The sequence below is a fragment of the Dermatophagoides pteronyssinus genome, unplaced genomic scaffold, assembly GCF_027571235.1.
Source record: "Dermatophagoides pteronyssinus isolate colony J.1.1.1.1 unplaced genomic scaffold, Derpt_VIB-CSIC_2022.12 sq0050, whole genome shotgun sequence".
Lineage (NCBI taxonomy): Eukaryota > Metazoa > Arthropoda > Arachnida > Sarcoptiformes > Pyroglyphidae > Dermatophagoides > Dermatophagoides pteronyssinus.
Window position 1 is genome coordinate 67,028 of NW_027461573.1, and position 21,005 is coordinate 88,032.

Sequence of the window (21,005 nt, forward strand, 5' to 3'; positions counted from 1 at the left end):
GACATTAATGACACCATAATGCCATCACAGAACACATCACATCACATATCACAAACATCACAGCACATATCATCATCATCATATTCATCATTAGTCGTCAATGATGATGATAATAATATAACATTCCAATGGAATATCCGAAACATCAAACATCATCTTGAAGGGTCATATAATAATTCTTCATCATAGTCATATCATCAACAGTTGATAATGATTGTTATCAAAATTGTAAAGTGATACACTTGTCCTCTTCTTTTTTTTTGATCATCATCATTTCATTAATGGTCTTGTCACACCAAAAAAAACACACTACTTTGCTTCAAATCTTTGAATCTTATCCTTGAAAATGATCTCTATTTTCTGCTGCCAAACAAAACAAAACGAAAAAAGAACCATTTATTATGATATGATCATCATACAATATGCACTGCTTTTTTGGGTTGTTTTTTGTGTGTGTGTGAAACACTTGATCATCATCATTGATCATTATCCACTAACCAGAAACCAGGAGAAAAAAAAAGATTCAATGAATGAAAAAAAAAATGTTATGAATGAGTCCCCACCACCACCATCGATAATACTATTGCTGCCTACTTGTTGCCTGTTGTTGTTGACAATGATGATGTTGATGGGAACCGACCGACCGAACGACAAAAAAAACCCTACAAGATTATTGATTTTTGTTTTGGTCCTTGTTGTCGTCATCGTTAATTTTCATTCAATCAATAAAAACTTAGTGGTAGTGTTTATTTTCTCCCATTTTTTTCAGTGTGTGAGAAACAACTACAACAATATCTTCTCAATATTAAATGGAGGACTGTAATATGTCACTCACTCACTCATTCAAACGTTTTCCGGTCCCAAGCATTTGTCTCTGGCAAGGTTCTTTTTTTGTTCGAAAATGTTATGCTGATAATGAAAAACAAGTGCGTTAACCTAATTCATTCGTGAGTGTAGTCAGAAAAATCATAAAAAAATACGGTCCCCACCATATTTTTGGTGATGGACAGAGAAAAGAAATCAAGAAAATTTTCTCAATGAAAAAAAAGGATCTTGGCCATTTGGTTCGTGTGTTTTGAGATTTTTTTTTTTTGAATTATCCCCGATTTTTTTCAGTGATTATTTACTGTGTGTAGAGAGCAACTCCAATAAGGAGCAGTAATTCAATTTTGATGTATTTTTCATAATATGGGCTATATTGATACTTATCGGTTACACACAAACAATCGATATTTTTGATTAATATAACTGTTGAAAAACGTAAATTTGTTTTTAAAAAATTTTAATATTAATTTAATAATTAAATATAGTTTCATTGTAATATTTTTTTTAAAAAAAAACTGTATAAATATTGACGATAAGTTTAGTTTAAGAAATATTATCTCGAATCGTTTGATTGAATTTAAAATTCAATTTTACCACAAACTCTCCCCGCAAGTAAAATTGAATCCGTAAAATTTTTATTGTGTTTTATCAAAAGTAAATTCACCTTCACTGCTAAAATTATTGAAATCATTAATGAAAATGGCCAAATTTATTCTGATTTTGATTTTGATTATTCATCTTGGCAATTCATTACCGATTTATCGTGATTATGATCATATTGATATTGATATTGATGATGAATGTCCTTTGGAAAAATATTTGCCACCAAATGAAAATGAACAAATTATTCATCATGATAATATCAATTATAATTGTAAAAATGAAAAGGAAAAGATTAAAAATAATTGTTTGGCAGAATATCGTCAACAATTAACACAGTGGAATAGTAACAATAGAATTGATAAATTGAAAAATATATGTTGTGCTTTGAGAGAAATATATATCGTTTGTATTGTTACAGAACTTGATTACATTTGCGATCCGAGTGAATTTAATTCACTCTATCAAGAAATTGAAGGATTAAACCGATTTTGCATGCGATACTTTGATGCCACTGATGAATGTAATGGTATTCGAGAACGTTTTTAAATTTTTAAATTTTATTTTAAATAATTTTTTTTATATAATTTTTATTTCAAATATTGAAAATAAATTTCAAATAGTTTTTATATAAAAATTCGGATTAAGTGGGGTATACCTGAAAACAATAGCGTACACACGATCATTGAAAACAATCATGTTATCAATAGTGTAACATAATTTAATTTAATCATAATTAACTTTAAAAAAAACCTGTATAAATATCGACTAAAGTTTAGTTTAGTAAAAATTTATTTATCGAATCAATATAATACACGCTCCTATCATTAATAAGATTCTTTTTCGATCATCACCTTACTTTTTTTTCATTTGTTTTCACACATTTTCATCAGATTCGATCCGTTCACTATCGATACATTATACTTTGCTTTGTTAACTTCGAACCAGCGGCTAGTTATGCAATCCTTTATTTTGTCGCATATCTTGATGATGGTGACGACTAATTTGCAGCGATTATCCAGGCTTGTGTAGCGTTTCTGTCTTCATTCAGAACTGAACGAGCTACCATCCATTACTGTGGCCCAAAAGAGATGAATGCAATTCGTCGACATTTTGATTGCATTCGTCCACTGGGACAACGATAAATTCTTCCCTTGGTTGAATAGCCATTGATTTGTCCATGGCGAACCCTTAAATAATATGACTCCGGCACCTTTGACCGGTAGCCTGCACCATTGCTCAAAAGCTCTGAAGCTAATTAAAAATTAATTTGATTTAGTTTAGTAAAAAAAATTATTTGTAAAATTATATTTGTAATTGTAATTATTAATTCAATAGAAAAACAAAAACGGTATATAAATCGGAAAAAAGTTAGCAAATTTTTGAAATGTTTTATCGAATCTGTTAAATTTTCATTGATGAAAATAAAACTCTACGATAAATCAACATCAGTATCATCCATTATTTACTGAAAAATATTTAAAAATTGTAATATTTTTTAAAAAATGTCATTCGTTATCAAAATTCTGTTGATCATATTGATCATCATTAAACAAATTGAAGCATTACCGATAAATGAGAAAATTATCGAAAATGATAATAATGATAAACTATATTTTTACAATACATTACTGTTAACAATAGCGATTGTAATGTTTTCGATAATGATCAAGATTATGATAATGGTAATAAGGAATTTATTTTTTTGAATCAAATTTTATGCTTGAACATGATTTTTGGCCGGAACAGAAAAATCCAAATATAATCGAAATTGTAAATTGTTTGTAAAATGTTTAGTGTAATACAAATAAAATGATAGAATTTATGAATAAAAAAATATATTTTTCGATAATTTGAATTTCCTTTTTCCTGCCACGTGCGCTCAAACAACAGAATTTCAAACCAGCCACATTGTTCACATGTGCACACACACACATCGTCGTCGTACACATTTTTATAATAAAGTTTAACAAATGAAAGTATTACCAAAAATTACTGTGACTGCCGGTTTTCCATCAACTAGTAATTATTGATTATGAAGCGAGAATATACTGAAAGTTATTGGGTCGAAAATCATCAAGATAAAAATATGATTTCAAATTGATCGACGAACATGACATCGATTCATTAGCTGAAAATTTAAAAATGGAATGCTGCACGCTGAAAAAAGTTTATCTTCATTTAAACTTTAATTGTGCATCAAGTGAATTAATTATTCACTTTGTCATCAAATCAAAGAAATTGTGCAATTTATTATAAAAATTTTCCAAATGAATGCGATGTGATAATGATGATGATAATGTTAAAAATTATTTGCTAATTTCAAAAATTTTAATAGTTGATATAATCTAATTTATTTTATCAAATGATTCATAATATCAAATGATATAAAATATCATTTAATTTATTATAAAATTAAAATATGTTGATAATTATTTTAAAAGTGTTATGAATTGTGAATATACTGTGTTTTTTTTTACTGTGTTTTATTTGTTTTTTGCTTGTGTTGTGATCAATAATGGAAGTTTCGGCTACTAACTTGGAAAAAGCACGATCTACCATTGAAAAATTCGATGGCAAGAATTATCGAATATGGAAGTTCAAGATTGATTTACTGTTGGGTTCGCATTTCGACAGAGATATCATCAACAGCATCAACAAAACCAATTTTGCCAATACATAAAAATTGCCATCAAATTTTCGAAAAATATTTGATTGGGAAAAAGAACATCATAAAAAACTTATGTTGTTCTTTTGAAAGAATCTATTTGAAATGTTTTATTAAAAATCTAGCACATCAATTCAATCAAAAATCAATTCTTAATGAAAGAAAAAGATTGGCAAAATTTTGCCAATCTTATTTCAATGATAATGATCTTTGTCAACGAAGATGGAGTTTCATTGAAAATTAATGAGTTAATTTAAAATTTATATTATAATATATAAAATATTCAATGCTAAATATTTAAATTTTTTATTTTACTTTATTTAACAAATTTACAATAAGTCCAAATAAATGATACAATTTTAGTAAACATATATGCTAATAAAATAGAAGATTTAGTAAACGCAATCAGTTACGAATATAATCAAAATTGATAAATCTCATTCGTCTGGAAAAGAAAAGAGAAGAATTTTTCCAGTAAAATATCAATTGCCGTTATTGTCATCAAATTTTGTAATATATTTCGAAGATTATTAAAAAGAAATAAATTTTATTAATATTATTTGTAAGGATGTACGATCATAATACTCTCAAAAAAATGTTTTTAAATAAATAGTTATTATAAAAAGTTTTTATTATGTTTTATTAAAAAATAAATTTTAATAGATTATTATGATTTGATACATATCGAATAAGCAAACAATTATGAATTTCAAACCAAGGGATCCAACCATAGTATTTAAGAAAGTGAGTAAACTAACCAGTTCTAATGATCTTCCAAACAATTATGAATCATTATAACCCTCCTAAAAATAACGACAACAATCGCAGTTTAATTCTATAGAAAAAAAAATGAAATTAAAACAAAAAATCGTATTAATTTTGGCCATCTTAAATAGCCATTCATTCCTTTACTATATTGAAAAAAATAAAATTCTGGCCTATATCCATCAACAACAGCAGCAGATTCCGATGATGATTATGATCATGAATATGATGATTTGGATTATTCACCACCAACAACAGAAGCCGATGATGATTATGATGAAAATGATAATGTAATGCCTTGAATATAAATTTAAACTGGATAAACTAAATTATTAAATTATGATGATAATGATACCAATCTCGATGATAATGATACCAGTTTGGATAATAATGATACCGATTATTATGAATATAAAGCCAGAGCTGAGAGAAATCGCATGTTATAGAAATTCGGACGAAAAAAAGATGTGATCGGAAGCGATAAGAAAAAACTACGAAAATTTGAATTTGTTTTATGATGATTGTCCTTAGGATAATTCATCCTGATTATCAAAATTGATTGATTTGATTATTGATTTAAAAAAAAAAATAAGCAAGTGAATTTAATTCACTTTATCTTCAAATCAAAGGAATTGCAAACCTTTGTATAATTGCAAACCAATTATAAAATCTGAAAACTTTGTAAATAATAATGTAAAATAATTAATAAAATTAACATTATTATTAATTATTTCAAAAAAAACTGTATAAATATCGATAATCTGGTAAATATTTTTCAAAAAGTTTATCGAATCTTTCTGAAACTATCCGAAATATTTACAACTTAAACGCTACCAAAAATGAAACGCAAACAAAAAATCGTTTTAATTTTGGCATTTTTGATGGCCATTCAATTGGCCTTACTTTTTTTTATTGAGAAGGATAAAATCGGTGGCCAATATGTAACCACAACCATAGCAACAACAACAAAACAGATTGCTTCAACCCCTTCAACAACAACAGCAAATTCTGATGATGATGATGACGATTATGACGATTATTATGATGATGATGATGATGATGATTATAATTATCCAACAACAACAACAGCGACAGTAACAACAACGGATTCTGATTATGATGATGAAAATGATGATGATGAAGAAATTAATGAAATTGATTGGCCATTGATAATAGAGTTAACTGAAGAAATTGAAGAAATAAAAAATCAAGAATGTAAAACATACAAAACCATGCTCAACGATTTAAATGAATTAACAAGAAAAAAATATGATATGAAATTAATCGACGAGCATGATAGCGATTCACTGGCCGAAAATATGGAAGATATTTGTTGCACGTTAAGAAAAATATATCTGAAATTGAATTTTAATTGTGCATCAATTGAATTTGATTCAATTAATCCAATAGTCAAGGGATTAGCAAATTTATGCTCAATATATTTTCAAAAATTTCCAAATGATTGTAATACAAATATTACAGCCGAATATCATACCAGTGAATATTGATAGAAAAAATAGTTATTATTAGTTATTAAATTTATTTGTGGTTTATATTAATCAATTTTATATAATAAAATTTTTTTTCGAAAAAAGAAACAAAAAAAAATTGAATAAGTTTGATTATAAATTTCAAAAATTTCAATAGTAAAAATATGATCTGATTATAATTTATTTTATCAAATGATTCATATGAATTATTATTGCTGAAATATTATTACCACTGATAGTTTTTATTTTTATTATAAAATTAAAATATATTGATAAATATTGTAGCATTACTTGTCATGCGCATAACCCTACTGCAGTATATAAGTCCGAGTTGAATGATTAATAAAATAATGATAATGACAGTCTTCCATACATCAATTTGATGAACACACTCTTACAATATTTTAAAAGCACCAAACTTAATGAATTGAATAAATCCACAAGGCAAAAATATGATTCAAAATTGTTCGATGAACATATTGATGTCGAATCATTGGCCGAAAATAATATCCAAATGAAAGTCTAAATTAAATTAAATAAATGGTCATAAATTTATTGGATCGGCATTGTTAATGAAACAAACTTGCTGTACATTCACAAAAGTTTATATACAATGCATTGTTTCATATGATTTGTCCATTAATAGATTTTGAAATAATCTATTATGGAAATCAAGGAATTTATAAACTATGTGATAAATATTTTGAAGATTCTGAGAAATGTGATCAGAATCAATCGAAAAAATATCAAAAACTACCAAAAAATTAACAATCAATCAAATTTGGCAAGATATTTTACAAAATAAACATCGTTTAAGTCCAAATACAATATGCCAAAATTATAAAAATCAAATAAAAGATTATTGTTTGAATGAATATATGCAATCATCACGTGATTCATTCATTGATCCTGAAACAATGGAAAATTTTTGCTGTAATTTCAAAGAAAATTATTTACATTGTTTAATAACGAATTTGAATTTTATATGTAATCACGCCGAATTGTTACCACTTCATCGTGAAGTTTAAAAAAAATTGTATAAATATCGATTATAGTTTAGTTAGTTGACATTTTATCGCGAAATCTTATTGAATCTCAAATTTACAAATCTATTAACCTTATAACTCTACCTAATTCAAAGTAAATTTACAAATTTACCGAATCTTTCCAGAAAGTTTTTTTCGTCAATTAAAAAACAAAAATGCATTACACTAACATCTGCAGCAAATTTATTGCAGCCCTATTGATCTTGATTGGCATGCAAATATTCATTTGTTATTCATCACCAATGGATCAAAAATGTAATAATGAAGATTATTATAATAGAACAACAGTAACCACAATTACAACAACAACTACAACCACAAATGATGATGATAGACATTTCGAAGAATTGTTAAAAGAAATCAAATCCAATAGACATTTATCGAAAGAAATACTATGTCCAACATATAAAAAACGAATCATTGAACATTGTTTGAAAGTATTTGATCAATATTCAATTGGACCATATGATTTGGAAAAGGTTGAAAATTTTATCGGTGATGATATGATGATGTTGAAAATTTGTCATGCATTCAACTACTACTATATGAAATGTCTGGTAACATTTTTGAATGGTATTTGTTTGCCAAAAGAATTTGCCAATTTTCATAAAGAAAATATAGGCATCAAAACAATGTGTAAAAGTTTTTATTATCAATTAATATTGATTACAAAAGAAACCGAAAGACAAAAATGGGATTAGACGCGCGCAAATATGATTGATTAAAATAGTTTCAAATCTCTCAAATAATTTCTAAAATTTAATATTTTATTAAATAAATAAATTGTCAGAATGAAGTGATGTTTTTGTTTGAAATAATTATCGTTCACAAAAAAAATAAGCACAGCAAACTTATCCAATTTGCTGAATGGACCGCACGAAACACAGAAGCTTTAACCGGCAGATGGACTTATTCCGAGTTTGGCAACTGCGGAAAGAGTGCAGACCAAGCTCGGTATGAGCAAATTATTAACACAAGTATTGTCTGGTCATGGTGCCATCAAACATTACCTCTGGAGGTTCAAAATAATCGAGGATGGCACCTGTCCATGCAACAACAACAAACAGCAGACAATGGAACACCTAATGCTGGAATGCCCCATTTGGACAAACTTCCGTCATCGCATAGCATTAAAATATGGTATATCCGCGGACGATCTGGCCAACCTGGACATAATTCTTGGGAACAACGACCTGGCGCAGGATTGGATCAGTTTCGTGACGCACATTTCTGACGGACTGCCATTCATAAACAACAACCGTGTTAACACATCTTCTATCAGCTTCTCCTTAGCATCTCTGCCGTTAGAACACCGATCCGCATCTGTATAATTTAACAATCTTCGTATTTACTTCTTATTCTCGTTTCTTTTCTTTTTAAATTAATTGTCAATTCATATTTGTACCTATTGTTATTTTATGTCATTTTTGATTTTATTTTCTAACTTAATTTAATTGTTTTTCACATCTGTACACCGCACTTTACACACCATTATTCTTGTATACATGAACATAAGACACAATTTATTGACCACATGCCTTCAGTGTTTCCCTTGCATTGGCGGGCAGCGGCAATTCTTTCCTAAAGGACCCACACACACACACGCCAACAATCGGTAAATTGAGACCAGATTAATTATTTTGTTTGTATTTTTGTATTTATAATTAATTGTAAAACCATATGTATTGTTAAAAAATTACATAAATATCGATTATAGTTAGTTTAGTTGACATTTTATCGCGAAATCCTATCGAATCACCATTATAATTCTACGAAAGTCTATTGAATTTACTAAAATCAAATAATAATTTTTTACAAATTAATCGAATCTTATCAATTCGTAATTAGAAAATCCAAAAAAAAATGAAATATACAACTATTACTATGAAATTTGTTGTAATAGTTATTTTGTTATTGATTGGCATTCAAATGTTCTGTTGCTATTCACCAATGGATTATAAATGCTATTTTGATAATGATGATAATAATGAAGAAGATTATTATCATTATAATAATACAGTACAAACAACAACAACAACAATTCGAACATCCATAATCGATATGCCATTTGAAGAATTGGTAAAAGAAATTAAATCCCGAATTAATGAACCAAAAGAAATACTTTGTCCAAAATATAAAGAACGAATAGTGAAACATTGTTTAAAAGAATATGAAAAACATGCAGATTATGATCTGGAAAATATGGAAAATTTTCTTTATTATGAAGAGACTATTATAAATATTTGTAATGCTTTCAATCGTATCTATATTGAATGTCTTCTGACATTTTTGAATGAAATTTGTCAACCAAAAGATTTCTTTCTTGCATGAAGAAAATAAAGCCATACAAACAATGTGCAGAAGTTTTCATTATCAATTAGTATTGAATGATCAGAAAGAAACTGATTAAATCTTTTTACAAAAAAAAATATTACAAAAAATAAATTATTACAAAATAAAAATAGTTAATTAAATTTTAAAATTCAATTGTAAAACATAAACATTGTTTTTGAAACAAAAAATTGTATAAATATCGATTATAGTTTAGTTAGTTGACATTTTTTTAATCGTGAAATCTTATCGAATCAAAATTAATAACTTTACCAAAAGCTATACACCAATCAAACCGAAACGTTTTGTAAATTTATTGAATCCTTGTCTTTTCATTTTTCCAGAAAGTTTTTTCCATCAATAAAACAAAAAATGCATTGCAAAAACATTTGTATAAAATTCATTGCAGCCATCATGATTTTGATTGGCATGCAAATAATCATTTGCTATTCTTATTCAATGGATTATATGAATCAAAAATGTTATAATGAACGTTCATATTATAAAAAAAGAATGCCAAAAACAACTACAACCACAACAACCACAACAACAAAAATAACAACAACAAACCAAATACCTTTCAAAGAACTATTGAAAGAAATCAAATCAAAAATAAAAAAAGAATCAAAAGAAACATTATGTCCAAAATATAAAGATCGAATTGTAAAACATTGTATAACCATTTATAATGAACATGTAATTGGACCATATCATTTAGAAAAAATTAATAATTATAATGGTGATACAACAATTATGAAACAAATTTGTAAAACATTCAATTATTATTATATAAAATGTTTGCTAACATTTTTGAATGGAATTTGTTTACCAAAAGAATTCGTATCATTACATCAGGAAAACAAATCGATACAAACAATGTGTAAAAATTATTATCATAATATGAAAATGATTGATTTTGAAAAAATGTATGAACCATTCGATGAATTTGCTGATGATGATGATGATGACAAATGATAATAATTATAATTTTGTAAAAAATAAAATAAAATTATAAATCGATTACAAATAATAAATTCATAAACAACTTTTAATTTAATTAATTTTAAATTAAAATTCAATTGTAAAACGGCATACATTGTTACAAAAATTATATAAATATCGATTATAGTTTAGTTTAGTTGACATTTTATTGCGAAAATCTTATCGAATCAGTATTACTTTTCTGATATTCCATAAACACACTACCAAATTCAAACTTATCGAATCTTATCATTTTTCAAGTAATTTTTTTTCATCAAATTTTTCATTGAAACTAAAAATGAAATACGCAAACCTTTTCATGAAAATTTTCATTTTCTCAATATTCATTGGCTATTCATCACAAATTAGCCATTATTATATTGATCCAAAAAGTGATAATGGAGAAAACAAAGCAATGCAGCCAACAACAACAGCAACAACAACAACAACAAAAACCATAACAACAACAACAACGACAACAACAACAACAATAACAATAACAACAACAACAACGGATATGCCTATTGGAGATCTGATCAAAGAAATCAAATCGAATAAAAATCTATCGAAAGAAATTCTATGTCCAAAATATAAAGATCGCATAGTGAAACATTGTCAAAAAATGTATGATGATAATGTTATTGGACCATATGATCAGGATAGAATTGATAATTTTATCGGCGATGATTCGATTATGTCACAAATTTGCAGTCAATTCAATTATGTTTATATGAAATGTTTGATAACATTTTTAAATTCAATTTGTTTGCCAATTGAATTTGCATCGTTATACGATGAAAATATAGGCATACAGACAATGTGCGAAAGTTATTATTATGAATTAATATTGATTGAAGCTGAAAATAAAAGAAAAAAATTTGCACATGATTAAAATAATAAAACAAAATGTGTTTCAATAAAATAAATAAATTTTTGTAAATAAAAAATAACCTGTTACAAAATAGTAAAAATTATTCAGAATGCTATTTAATAGCAAATTATATCAAAGATGATACAACTGAATCCGATGAGGATGATGATGATACTGATTGAAATTTTCAAAACATAATAATATTTATAGAATAACATTTTTTTTAAAATTGCATTAATAAATTCTACAATTTGTTTTTAACCTAATCATTAATAAATAAATAGTATCAATTTGGTTTTGGTGTCACAATAAAACATCTTCAATAGAATATTCTTTAAGCTTGCTTGGTATTTTGGGTTTGATAAAATGAAAGAAATTTTCATTTCTCTAATGAAATAAAATGAATTTTGAAAACAAAATTAATTAATTAGATTTTTCGTTTTCGATTTTAAATTAATTTATTTTTAAAAAACTGTTTGTTTTGTTTTTAAAAATGAAAAAAAACCTGTATAAATATCGACTATATAGTTTATTCTGATGAAAGAATTGTGAATTGTGTGTGAATTCACTATCCCCAGAAATCTTTGAATTCTAAAAATTTTCAATTTTAAAACACTACCTACCTATCTGTCGTTGAATCTCAATTTTTGTAAAGAAAAAACAAATATCTTGTAAAAATGAAAGTAACAAAAAGATACTTGACTGCAGCATCTGTGATATTATTCATACTTTCATTTTTCTATTATCTATACGAATATAATATGTATGGAAAAAAATTACAATGGAAAAATGATTATTATCAACCACACACAACAACTGCAACAACTGAAATGGCAAACAAAATATCATTGGATAAAATCTTTAAAAATGTTGATCTAATGGACAAAAAACAATGTTCAAAATATAAAAATGATATTAAAAATCATTGCTTGAAACAATATTATCGTTACATAAAAAATTATTATGATTTATCTATCGATGCAGAAGATATGGAAACATATCTGATTAGTAAGCAAATTTGTTGCTCGTTAAAACAAGTTTATGTTCAATGCACATTTGCTTATTTAAATATAATATGCGGACCCGATGAAATCTCATCAATTCTCAAACCAATTCAAACACAGATTGACATTTGTTCCAAATACTTTGATGTTGGGGATAAATGTTATATGATTGCAAATTATATCCGTGAAGATTCAACTGAATCTTCGGATGATGATGATGATGATGATGATACTGATTGAAATTAATTATAGTCATAATAATAATATATTGAATAACATTTTTTTTAAATATATTACAATAAATTCTATAATTTGTTTTTAACTATAAAAAAATTTATAATGTAATGTTAAAATAAGAAAACAAATTTGTTGTGCATTGAAGCAAGTCTATGTACAATGTACGTTTGCTTATCTGAATATCATTTGTGGGCCTGAAGAAATGGCACCAATATTTGAACCAATAAAAACGCAAATGGAAATATGTTCTAGGTATTATGATAGTGGTGATCAATGTTATTTGATTGCCAATTATTCAAAAGATGATACAACCGATTCCTTTTTTAAGCCAACAGGATAGGTTCTTGTTCTAAATGGATGACCTTAAGACCCGTCGGAAATTGTTACGAGGAAAAATAACGTTGAAAACGTTTTTGAAACAATTGTTTGTCAATCCTTCACACAATTTTTTTTTTTCGTTTCGATTTTAAATTAATTTATTAAAAAAACTTAATTTTTTTAATAATGAAAAAAAACTATAAATATCAACTATAGTTTATTTTGATGAATGTTATTGTGAATTTATTGAATCGATATATTACTATACTTCTTAAAGTTTTAAGTGATCGTTTTTCATTGAATCTTATTGTTTTTTTTAAAGAAAATAAAAAAAAATCCTTTAAAAATGAAAGTTACCAAAATTTATCTAACTATGGCCTCTGTGATTTTATTCACAGTTTCATTTTTTTTCTATTTATATGAATATCATTTGTATGGGCAAAAAATTACAAGTGGTAAAAATAATTATTATCAAGCCAGAACAACAACAACAACTACAACTGAAATGGCTAAAAAAATAACAATCGATGAAATAATAAAAAATGCTGATTTAATGGATAAAAAACAATGTCAAACATATAAAAATGATATTAAAAATTACTGTTTGAATCAATATAATCGGTACATAAAAAATTATTACGATTTATCCATTGATGCCGAAGATATGGATACTTATCAAATAAGTAAACAGATATGTTGTACACTAAAACAGGCTTATATTCAATGTAATTTTGCCTACTTGAATATAATCTGTGAACCAGAACAAATGGCATCAATTTTCGAACCAATCAAAACCCAAATAGATATTTGTTCAAAATACTTTGATGTTGGCGATAAATGCTATATGATAGCGAATTATATCCGTGAGGATTCAACTGAATCCGATGATGAAGATGATGATGATGATACAGATTAAAACAATTATAATAACAAAAAGTAACTTTTTTTTTTAATATATTGAAATAATAAATTCTACAATTTGTTTTTAACAATATATTTTTAAAAATTATTACGATTTAACAATTGATGCGGAAGATATGGAAAAACATATCTGATTAGTAAGCAAATTTGTTGTTCTTTAAAACAAGTTTATGTTCAATGCATTTTTGCTTATTTAAATATAATATGTGGACCAGATGAAATCGATACAGTATTTGAACCGATTAAAATACAAATGGACATTTGTTCAAAGTATTTCGATGTTGGAGATAAATGTTATATGATTTCAAATTTTTCTCGTGATGATGATTCAACTGAATCTTCAGATGAAGATGATGATACTGATTGAATTATAAAGAGTAACATTTTTTTTCTAATTATAAATTATATTGCAATAAATTCTACAGTTTGTTTTTAAAAAAAATTTATAAAAACAAAATTAATTAATTAGATTTTGTTTTCGATTTTAAATTAATTCATCAGAAAAAACGGTTTGTATTTTTAATAATGAAAAAGAAAACCTGTATAAATATCGACTATAGTTTATTTTGATGAAAGTTATTGTGAGTTTATTGAATCGTGTATCTGAACTCTACGCACAAATTTTCTTGAAAATTCTTGAATTTAACACTACAATAATCCTGTCAGCAGTATCATCAATTATCGAATCTTATTATTTAAAAAAAGAAAAGAAAATCTATTAAAAATGAAAATTGCAAAACGTTACTTAACTTTGGCAACTGTGATATTGTTCACAATTTCATTTTTCTATTATTTATATGAATATAATTTATATGGAAAAAAAATTACAAATGGTAACAATAATTATTATGAACCGAAAAAAATGACCAAAAAGCAATCATTGAATGAAATAATTCAAAAGGCTGATATAATTGAAAAAAGAGAATGCAATAAATATAAAACAGATATTAAAGAATATTGTTTGAATCTATATTATCGATATACAAAAAATTATTATGATTTGACTATCGATGCCGAAGATATGGAAACATATCTGATAAGCAAACAACTATGCTGTTCACTGAAACAAGTATATGTTCAATGTTTGTTTGCATATTTGAATATTATCTGTGAACCAGATGAAATTGAAACAATGTTGGAACCAATTCAAACACAAATTGATATATGTTCAAAATATTTTGATATTGGAGACAAATGCTATTTAATAGCAAATTATATCAAAGAAGATTCCACTGAAAAGATGATGATGATGATGATAGATGACTGATATAGATATTGATTAAATTATCAGTCATAATAATAATATATATGAATAACATTTTTTTAAATAAATATATTACAATAAATTCATAAATTTGTTTTTAACTAATCAACAAAAAATATATAATGTGTTCTAAATTTAAAATTTTCATTTCTTTTGACCATTTCTCTATTAATTAAATTTTGTTGTTTTGATAATAATAATAATTTTATTGTAAGAAAAGTGCGTCGTCATTTTGTTGTTTTGATTATAAATTAATTTAATAAAAATACTGTTTGTTTGTTTTTTTTAAAATGAAAAAACCTGTATAAATATCGACTAAAACTATAAGTGAAAGTTATTGTGAGTTTGTTATTGAATCGCTTTGTACACTATACAACCGAACCGATAATTTTGAATTTTTAAAAAATCTTAAATAATAAAACCTACTAGTCTGCCTACCTCTGTTTTCTAATTGTATCATATTTTTTTACAAAAAGAAATATTTAAAAAAATCCATTAAAAATGCGAATTACAAAAAGATTTACTTTAAATATGGCATCTGTGATCTATATTCACAATATTCATTCTTATATCTATTTATTTGAATACAACATGTATGGCAAGAAAATCTCCAAGTGGAAAGAATAACTATTTTCAAGCCCGAACAACAACTTCAAAATGACAAAAAAATCCACATTGAATGAAATAATACAAAAAGCCGATTTGATTGAAAAAAAACAATGTAAAAAGTATCAAAATGAAATCCAAAAATATTGTTCAAATCAATATAATCGACAAATATCGAATTATTATGATCAGAAAATGGATGCTGAAGATATGGATACATATCTTATAAGCAAACAAATCTGCTGCACTTTTAAACAAATATATGTTGAATGTTTGTTCGCATATATGAATGTAATCTGTGGGCCAGATGAAATGGCCTCGGTTTTCCAACCAATTCAAATACAAATGGATATCTGTTCAAAGTATTTTGATGTTGGTGATAAATGCTATCTAATAGCAAATTATTTAAAAGAAGATTCAACTGAATCCGATGCAGACACAGATGAAGATGAAGATTGAATCGGAATCATAATTATATAAGAGTAACTTTTTTTTAAATATGTTCAATAATAAATTCTTCTTTTAATAAAAATTTATAATGTAACGTTAATTATGAATGTTTCAGAGCGAGCACGTTCTTAATAATCATTCGAATCATTCCTTTTCCTTTTGCACATCATGCGTTTAACCAATAAAGAATGAAATATTTAATCTCAACCTTCTGTGGAGTCAAACGCTACAAATGTAAAAAAATGATTATAAAAAGTTATATATTACCAGAAGTGTTATAACATTTATGAATGCTGTATGCAATTTATATAAATACAAGTAAATGCTTAATAAATCATTATTCTATTTATGTTGCCATCAAAGCTGTAGTGACTAATCTATCTTTATTGAATCTAATGGATACAACGAAGCTTCAATCCTAATATAGAAATATTATAGATTCGAAAATATTGAGAAACGCAAGTCATAATCACAGAAGTCATCAACTCGACTGTAAATAGTAGCTATTATGCTGATACTCTTTGGCTGTCTCAAACCGTTTAATTTTTATAAAATAAAATTCCTTGTATCGTATATTTAGAATCAATCATAGAACCATGTATGCAATACAATAGTTGATTTTTCGATTAAAATTGATGGATCCATTGAACAATTATACTCAAATGTATTGTTACAAATTTGAATTTTTTAAATTAATCCATTTCAACAAATAGAAACAATCAATTTAGAAATTAAAGGGATCTCACAATTTTGTATGAAATATATTATTGAAATTGATCAAGGGGATGAAATGAAATCGGATCCCTATGAACATTAAATGTGGGAAAAAATTTTAAAGAAAAACAAAAAGAATTATCCCAATGGTTATCGAATCATGAACAACAAATAAATTCTTGAGTGTTTTTAAATTTTATTTTTATAATAAATTTTTACTTTAAAAAATAAAAAATTCATTTTATAAAAATTCAATGAATAGTATAAAAAACAATCACATTTCCTTTCGATGACGATCAAAATATACCATCGAACAGGTTGCTTATGTGTGTGTGTGTGTGGTGTGGTGACCTGACCATCATCGATCATTTGTTGTTGTTTATTGTTGACATTTTTTTGTTGTTGTTGATCTGATGACCTATGATGTTATTCAACTATTATCATCATCATCAACAACAACAATTCTGGGGTGTATTTTGTTTCCGGTGATAATATCATCATCATCAAGTTAGGTCATCAGGGCATATCGATCAGATGAATCAAAAATGAAAAAAAAAGAAAAGAAAAGAGATTCCGGTGTGATGTTTTAAATAGTAACATCATTGTTGTTGTTGTTGTTTTGGTTGAATAAATGAATGAATGTCACAAAATTCATTTCCGATGATAATGCTGTTGATGATGATGATAATAGAAAAAGTTAAATTCAAAAAAAGTCGAAATTGAAATTGAAATCAAATGTCGATAATTTGATAATTTGAAAGTGTATCATCGCCATCATTCGAAAAAATTGAATGATTTTTTCGATTGCCGCCGCCGTCGTTCATAATGATGATGATGATTGGAGATCGCCCACGATATTTCTTTTCATTGGTTTGGCGGTTCTTTTTTTTCCGTGATTCTGTGGTTAATATTTCATATCATTTTCATTTCAAACCACCACCACCATTATTATTATCATTATAATAATAATCATCATTCTTTGCCAAAATATAGCCAATGGGCAAAAATAAATAAAACTAGATCGATGTGATTATACATACATATAATGTTTATGTTCAATTTGATTCGATTCGATAATGCGTGATTACATAATAAATGGCCAGTTTGATTTCGATTTCAATCATCGATCGATCGATCGATGATCCGGGTGTTTTTTCATTCATTCATCATCATCATTCAAATTTGAAAATTTGACATTTGATATGAACGATGGAATTTTCTTTAAAGAAAACTTAGTAAAAAAAATCCATTCATATTGAATGAAATGAAATGAATGATTATTTGGTGTAACTCTATCACCAACACAACAGATGGTGGCCATAAATTTTCCAATCTTCAGTCATAATATTATCACCATCACCACCAAACACTGCACTGTATGATTTGTGCATGTCCAGATCAATTGGAATTTTGGTTGTGTTTGTTTTAGGGCTGGATGGCTGACTGGCTGAATCTGGATGACTAGCTGGATGGCCAGATCCAAAACGAACAAAAACCACAACAAACAAACAAATGTTTATACAAAAAAATCATGCCGGAATGTGCGTGTGTGTGTGGGCAGTGGTGAAACACAAACACCCAATTGTATTTGGATGATCCGATCAATGATGATGATGATGATCGGAAGAAAATGTTTTCAAAACAAACAGGAACTTGGTTGATATGATTTTTCATTATCATCTTGGTTGGTGGTCTAGTTTTTCTTGTTGATGTTTCCACTTGTTCATCATCATCATCAACATTAACAAAATCGAAATCAATTCTACAAATTTGGAAAGCAAAAAGAAAATTCTTTAAAATTTAAAATTTTTATTCAAAACAAGAAAAAGACTCACTTGGTGATGATGATGATGATAATGGTAACAAGTTAACAAGCTGAACCAACCACCACCAACACACACTAAGCTAATTAAAATATTTTTTTCAAGTTTGTCCGTTCATCATCATCATTATCCATATTCGGAACATAAATATTATTCTCGACCAACGTCAAGCCAACGTGTCAAATTGATTCAAACGATGATAATCTCTCTTCTTCTTTTTACTTCGTTTCTTTTTCGCACTTGTTGCACTTGATCCGCTATATGTTTACATATCAAACGAAACGAAAAAACGAAAAAAATTTGTTTAGCTTAAGGATCAACTTGCATTAAATGGATGAATGAATGTCAGCCATGTCTTTTCATTCATTCATTCATTCATCAGTCATTCGGCAATGATGATGATTATGATGACACTGACATCGACAGACATCATGATGCGGCGTTGTTGGCCACACTTGCATCAGCAGCAAACGATAAATAATCTTATGGAATTACCACATTACCATTCACAAAAAAAACAACCATGATTTATGGCATCAATATATATTCATAATTTTAGCCCAAAAATAATTCATATCAATTCAATTTTTTTCGATTAACTACTAAATAAATTGACTTTTTTTCTGAATTGAAACCAAGGAAAAAATGGAATTTTCATACATACATTACATCGGACAAATGTAAACAAACATCACCATCAACTTATTCTTCTATATGCAATAAATATCTTCAACTTTGATGGTCACAAATCATCATCAGGGCCGGATTTTGGGGTGTGCGAGGTGTGCGACCGCACAGGGCCCCGCGCTTCCAAAGGCCCCGCGCTTCGAAAATTTTTTTTTGCTTTTTTCATTGTATGCATGTTCTCAAGCGAGTAGCATGTGAGTGAGAAGCATGTGAGTTCAATCAATAAGTCGAAAGTGTTCTCACATAAATTTATACCACTGAAAGATTTTCGTTATATCTCTTATGAATCAAAGCACATGTTACATAAATCAAAAAAACAATCTACTTTACTTATTTTAAGAAAAAATATTAAACAAGTATCGAAACAAAAGAAAATAAACAAATATTTTCTTCTTAGACCTCAATATTTCATATAAATGATTAAAGCACATGTTATATAAAGCGTTAAATTTCAAGCGAGGCCTCGCTTATGGATCTTTGTTGAAAATTGCGTTGCCAATTACAAATCCTTGAAAATTCGAAGCACAATGTACAAATTAACAAAAAAAGTGGAATTTAAACAATAACAACGAATTGATTCAAAAATTCCATAAACTTGATTAGCAAAACGCCTATAAAATCATCAAAAGCGAAGCCCAAAAATGCGATCAGAGAATAGCGAGGCCCAAAAATGCGATCAGGGAAAAGGTAGGCCCAAAAATTCAACCAGTTTATAAAAGGCCCAAAAATGCGATCAGTAAAAGTGAGGCCCAAAAATGCGATCAGAGAATAGTGAGGCCCAAAAATGCGATCAGAGAATAGCGAAGCCCAAAAATGCGATCAGTAAAAGTGAGGCCCAAAAATGCGATCAGAGAATAGCGAGGCCCAAAAATGCGATCAGTAAAAGTGAGGCCCAAAAAATGCGATCATTGAAAAGGTAGGCCCAAAAATTCAACCAGTTAAAAGCGAGGCCCAAAAATGCGATCAGAGAATAGCGAGGCTCAAACTTGGAACAGAATTATGAAACTAAGGAAAAATCAAGTTAACCTCATAATATTCTTCCATTGGTTTGTTTGAAAACGTGAAAAAGGCGCCAAATTCATTGTGTGACTGCAAAACCTAACAAAATTCAAACAAAATCATGAAACTTGTGAAAGATCAAGTTAACCTCATAATATTCTTCCATTGGTTTGTTTGAAAACGTGAAAAGGCGCCAAATTCATTGTGTGACTGCAAAACCTAACAAAATTCAAACAAAATCATGAAACTTGTGAAAAGATCAAGTTAACCTCATAATATTCTTCCATTGGTTTGTTTGAAAACGTGAAAATGGCGCCAAATTCAATGTAAGACTGCAAAACCTCACAAAATTCAAACAAAATCATGAAACTTGTGAAAGATCAAGTTAACCTCATAATATTCTTC

At 27.2% G+C, this 21,005-nt stretch overlaps 1 long non-coding RNA gene across 3 annotated transcripts; it reads right to left on the bottom strand.

The window, feature by feature from the left end:
• Positions 1 to 17,298: 17,298 nt before the first annotated feature.
• On the bottom strand, positions 17,299 to 19,914 carry LOC142646088 (uncharacterized). Of its 3 annotated transcripts, none has more exons than XR_012847091.1 (3): positions 19,579 to 19,914; positions 18,927 to 19,529; positions 17,299 to 18,853 (listed from the first exon to the last, which is right to left on the bottom strand). It is a non-coding gene; the product is annotated as an uncharacterized LOC142646088 (long non-coding RNA). The 3 variants fall into 3 exon arrangements; XR_012847093.1 differs by having other exon boundaries at positions 18,927 to 19,513; positions 19,579 to 19,913; XR_012847092.1 differs by having other exon boundaries at positions 18,927 to 19,516; positions 19,579 to 19,913.
• Between the last annotated feature and the right edge of the window lie 1,091 nt (positions 19,915 to 21,005).